The following is a 5,861-nucleotide window of genomic DNA, read 5'->3' on the forward strand; positions in this document are numbered from 1 at the left end:
CGAGAGAGAGAGAGAGAGAGAGAGAGAAAGAAAACAAGATGCCAGGTCTGGGACTCGAACTGCAGTCAGCCACATGGGGGTCCAGCACTTTACCACCACGCTACCAGCTGGCCCCCAAAGCCAGGCTTTTTAAAGGCAGAGTCTACTGTGCTACTCAGGCAAGCTTTAAGTGTGTGATCCTCCTGCCTCAGGCTTCCCAGGTCAGTGCAATTATAGGTCTATGCCACCATACTTGGTCTGTTAAGTCTAGGAATGGAACCTGGGCATCTCATTTGATCCTAGCCTGCTAAGTACAGTGCCTTGGTGATGTGTACCACTATAGCCTGGCCTCCCTTGCTTCTTTTATAAACGCATACTGTCTCTCTGTCTCTTGTGTCTTGCACTGTGATTTGTAATTTGTTTGAAATGCAGATTGCTATTTCAGTTCTCTTTGACTCATACTTGCCTGGTGTGTATACACACACACACACACACACACATGCATATTTGCATCCTTTTTACTTTCAGAAAACTTTTGTTTAAAATGTGGCTCTTATAAATGTCATATTCCAGGGTGATTATGTTTTTCATCCAATCTGGGAGCTTCTTTTATTTGGTGAATTCAATCCACTACTTAAAATTACTGTTACAGGGGACCAGCAGGTGGTGGGGTGGTTAAAGCGGTGGGCACTCCCACATGGCTGACCACGGTTCAAATCCTGGACCTGGTGGCTTGCTTTCCCACTTTCTCTCTCTCTATGTGTGTCTCTCTCTCTGGTTAAATTAAAATACATGAATAAATAAATAAAAAATAAATAATTCTTTAAAAAATTACTGTTACATTAGAACTGATTTTAACATTTTGTCATGTTTCTCCTTTACCTTTTTTTTTTTTTTTTTTGGTTATCCATTTCCTAACCTTCTTTGGATATTCACTAAGGTACTTAATCATTCTTTGCATAGTTCATGGTATCCATCTGGGTACGATCTCTTATTTTTGAGTTAAATGTTTTAAGATTCTGCATAGTCAAATTTCTGAAGACTTATATAACTAAGAATATCTTTATTTTATCTTCTCATTTAGATGATAGTTTGGTTAGCTATAAAACCCCAGGCTTGGATTTATTGTTTTGTAACACTTAGAAAATAGTTATCTATTGAGTTAAAAAAAAAAGTTGCCACAGGGCCCGTAGGCTCATCAGAGAGAGAAAGAGAGACGGAAAGAGGGAAAGTGAAAAAGTATCCCCATGGGGGATGGCCACATCACAATCCCCTCTCCTCCACTTCTCCCTCCCTTCCAGACTTTAGGCATGCATATACACAGTCCTGGTGTGTCCCTGAAGCCACCGGATCTGAGACTTAGAGTAGTCAATCATGTGGGATCCAGCTGCCTCAACTACCATGCTACTGACTGGCCCTCCATTGAATTCTGATATCTCATATTTACTGTTGAGAATTTGGATGCCAGTTTCATTTTCATTTCTTTGCAGGTGGTCTTCTTTTGTTTCCTTCTGGAAACTTTTGGAATTTTATCTTTGACTTTATGAATTAGAAATTTATTATAATGAGTTTAATTGATAAGACTTTAATTCTCTTATCTAATTTACTTGATAATGTACAAAGCCTTTAATTTGAAGACTCATCTTTAATTCTTCAAAAACTCTGGTCATTATTTTGCTAAATGTCTTGACCCTCTTTGCTTATTCTTTTTTCTTCACTGGTGATTCCAGTAATACAAATTCTAGTAATATAAAGGTCTGTGTCTATCTTATATATCTCTTTAATAAATGAATAAAAACTATATATAAAGACATACACATGTAATCTATAGGTCTACAGTGTTATAAATAAATACATGTATACATATACACATACATATATATTTTATATATATATACACACACACATATATATATCTATATACACACATGTCTACACAATATCTTCCTCATCAATACTGTATTTTATGTCATAAGTTCATTGGTTTTGAAAAAAACGGTTATTCTAATTTTCTCATTTTTTTTTGAGAAGTTTTTCGCTATAGGGCGTGTGAGCTCACCCTAAAGAGAGAGAGAGACAGAGAGACAGAGAAATCACCCCCCAGGGGGGATGGCCACACAGCAATCCCTTCTCCTCCATTCTTCTCTCGGGATCTTGGGCACGCACGCACACGTGCCCGGCATGAGTTTAAGCCACCAGGTCCAGGACTTGAACTGCGGTCGACTACATGGGAGTCCAGTGACATAGCCATTACGCTAACTGCTGGTCCCTATGTGTTGTTATTTTTATGTAAAACTCATATCCTCCCTTTACTCATCCTAGATGTAAACTGTCCAGTATACCTCAGTTCTTCAGGTCATTACTATATTGTACTTTAGGGCAGAATTTTTATTAATAATACTATCAAGGGAAAGTTAAATACAAAATTCAAGTGTTGTATTGATATATATAGCATAGATGTATGTATAAAGAATTTAGAAATATTATCTTAGAAATTATTATATTAAATAACAGTTTTATATTTTTAGGTGGTAAGCAATAATTATCTGAAAAATTAGTTGTGTTTTAGCTTATTCTTTGAGGATTATGAATAAATGAATAGGGAAAAATCCTACAAAAAATGGATTGCTTGATATTATCTAAAGAGTTTAAATTGAGATAGCTGTTTATTAAGTCTGATGATGGTTAAAAAGATGCCTTTAAAGATAGTTACCTGGGCTGGATGCTGATGCATTGATAAGTCCATGCTCTGCAATGTTGACCCATAGGGGAAGGTTCCTAATTTGCATCCAGACACCTCCCTAAATAGGCTAAGTGCATGTGCATGTGTATAATCTTGGACTGGCTAAAGCTGGGGGTGAATCATGGCATGAAGATCTTGATGGGAGTGCTTTACCTTTTTTCTCTCTTTCCTCTAACTCCTCTCTTTCTCTCTAGCTCACAGAAGAAAGAAATAAACAAAAATTTTTAAAGTTTTTGCCTGAAAAGTGTAACAGACCATTCCAAAACTTGGTCTCTTAAATCAGTATTCATGAGTCCATAGGGAACTGGGTGACTCTGCTGGTCTGGGGCAGACTTGGCTAACCTTAGCTGGACCTGCCTGTGCACCCACACTCAGCTGGCAGGTTCACCAGGTAGAGAAGGACTTTTTGGTGAAGTTTTTCATGATGTTTTTCTAAAGTTTCTGTTGACTTTTTCTTAAACACTCATAATATGTAGAGTTGCCATTCTTTGGCCCTCTAGTAAGTCTACAAGCAAAATGCCTTGCATACCCCCAAAAGTGTTGCCATGACCTTTTCTCTTGACAGGCCTGATTTTGCTTTTTTTTTTTTTTCCCTCTTGACAGGCCTGATTTTGCCTTTTTTTTTTCTTTTTGGAGAGGTTTTTTTCACTATAGGGTGCGTGCACTCGCCAGACAGACAGAGAGAGACATAGAGACAGAAAGCGAGAAATCACCCCCCAGGGGGGATGGTCACGCTGCAATCCCTTCTCCTCCATTCTCCTCTCGAGATCTTGGGCACGCACACGCGCCCGGCGTGAGTTTTAAGCCACTGGGTCCAGGACGTGAACCGTGGTCGACTACGTGGGAGTCCAGCGACATAGCCATTACACTAACTGCTGGTTCCCACAGGCCTGATTTTGCTTTGACTGGACCACCTTCACCTCTTGGTAGCCATTGCTTTGATTGTACTTTGTCTTCAGGGTCATACTGGTAAAGCCACATGTCATCTCCTTCAGGATCTTGATCCTGCTTATTTAAAATGTTCATTAAAAGCTCTGCTCTCTGGGACCAGCAGATGGCATAATGGTTACATCACTGGACTCTCACATAGCCGATGGCAATTTGAGTCCTGGCCTGGTGTCTTAAAACTCACACCGGACATGTGTGCTTGCATGCCCAGAATCCCCAGAGGAGAATAGAGGAGAAGGGATTGCAGCATGACCATCCACCCTGGGGGGTGATTTCTTGCTTTCTGTCTCTCTGTCTCTGTCTGTCTGTCTGGCGAGCACATGCGCCCTATGGCAAAACAAAAACAAACAAAAAACACTCGGCTCTTATTGTAGCTGATCTGGGCTCAAGAGTTTTGGCATCCATTGAGTAGAAAGTTTCAACTTTAATTTTTCAGTGAGAATTTTGTAAGCCAAACCAATGGAAATGTCTATGGCGTTGGTGTTGTTTCTGCTATTAAGTGTCAGTTCTCTTCAATAAGGGCACAAAAAAGACAAACTTTTTTCCTTGCAAATTGATACGTGTGGTCTGCTGCTATGGGTGCTATCGTTAACATCATTTTCCTTCTTACTTTTTAAAAAAATTATTTATTTTACAAAAGAGAGATAGACAAAGAGAGAGAGAGAAACAAGTACCCCACCAGGGTCCTCATGCTGCAATCCATCCCCAGTCTCAGCCAGTCCATCCTGCAGGCGTGTGTACCTGTGTACTGAGTTACTTTTTTAAAAAATTATTTATTTTACAAAAGAGAGATAAAGAGAGAGAGAGAAACAAGTACCCCACCAGGGTCCTCATGCTGCAATCCATCCCCAGTCTCAGCCAGTCCATCCTGCAGGCGTGTGTACCTGTGTACTGAGCATGAAGGGAGAGGTCTCAGGGTCTAGGCCTGTGAGATCTTTCCCTGTGTTCCAGTTACCTCTGTACCACTGCCTGGCCCTTCATCCCTTCTTAAAAATCAGTTATCTGTTTGTAAACTGCTGATTTCTTTGGGACATTGTTCCCATAAACTTTTCATAAAGCATCAGTGATTTCGCCATTCTTACACCCAAGCCTCCCCATAAAGTTCATGTTTGTTCTTGCTTCAATTTTAGCAGGATTCATGTTGCTGTGGTAGGGGCTCTTGTCAAATTAATGTCTTATCCTTCTTAGTGCCTCAAACTAGATCCTATAGATCCTATTCAAACATGTTATATAACAAACTAGTAGAGTTTATTTTGGTGCAAAACAGTTTTGAAATCCATGCACGGTTCCCTCCTAGTGCACACTTTCCATGAACTTTCTGAGGCCCCCCTTGTGTATCTTCAGTAGTAAAAAGTCATGTAGAGGAAGATTTACTTTTTGTAACTAGGCCACTGAAGTTATTTAAATTCCAAAAAATAAGGGATGTTTATATTAAAATAGTCAGAAATGGCACCCTACTAAGCAAATGTCCTAGAGATTTGAAAGAATTATTATGACTTTGAAAATAACTTCCTAAAATCTGACTCTATGAATTAAATATAAGAGACATGAACAGGTTGCCAGATCTGTACTGAGTCTCTCCACTTGCAAACCACTAATAACAAAACTAACTCAATTCATGTGTTGACATGAGAATGAGCTAATAGAAACCATTGCAAAGCACTGTGGAAAGCTTAAGTGCTATGGAACTAGGTCAATAATGGACATTGGCTTTCTTCCAGTTGCTTCTGAAAGGGAGAAAGAGTTCTGTGACAGTTGAGTGACCATTTGACCTGCTAATCAGGTGGCTGGCGAGATGCCTGGTGATAAATAGAAGGAGAAAACTTGCAGAAGACAAAAATAAGGGCAGCACAAGAGATCAGATGCCATGTTTCTCATCAGGGGCACTTGCTAGCCTTCTGGGCAGGATGAGTGTTGGTTGTACAGGACTGTGCAGTGTGTTGAGGATATTTGACATCACTGGCCCTTGTGAAACTAAATGCCAGAACCCCATCTCCTCCAACTTGTGAAAATAGCAACGACTCCTATAAGAAACGCCAACTAATTTCTAAACCCTATGCCTCTTCCGGTTGGAAATTACTGAGACAAAAAGCTAGGAGTCCCTAGCAAACAGTATTTCCAGGGGTTTAGAGGAACAGAGTTAAAGGATGCAATGAGGGAAAGTGAAAAGCCTAATTAGAATGACAACAAT

Source organism: Tupaia chinensis, unplaced genomic scaffold, assembly GCF_000334495.1.
Source record: "Tupaia chinensis unplaced genomic scaffold, TupChi_1.0 Scaffold143876_1, whole genome shotgun sequence".
Classification (NCBI taxonomy): Eukaryota; Metazoa; Chordata; class Mammalia; order Scandentia; family Tupaiidae; genus Tupaia; species Tupaia belangeri.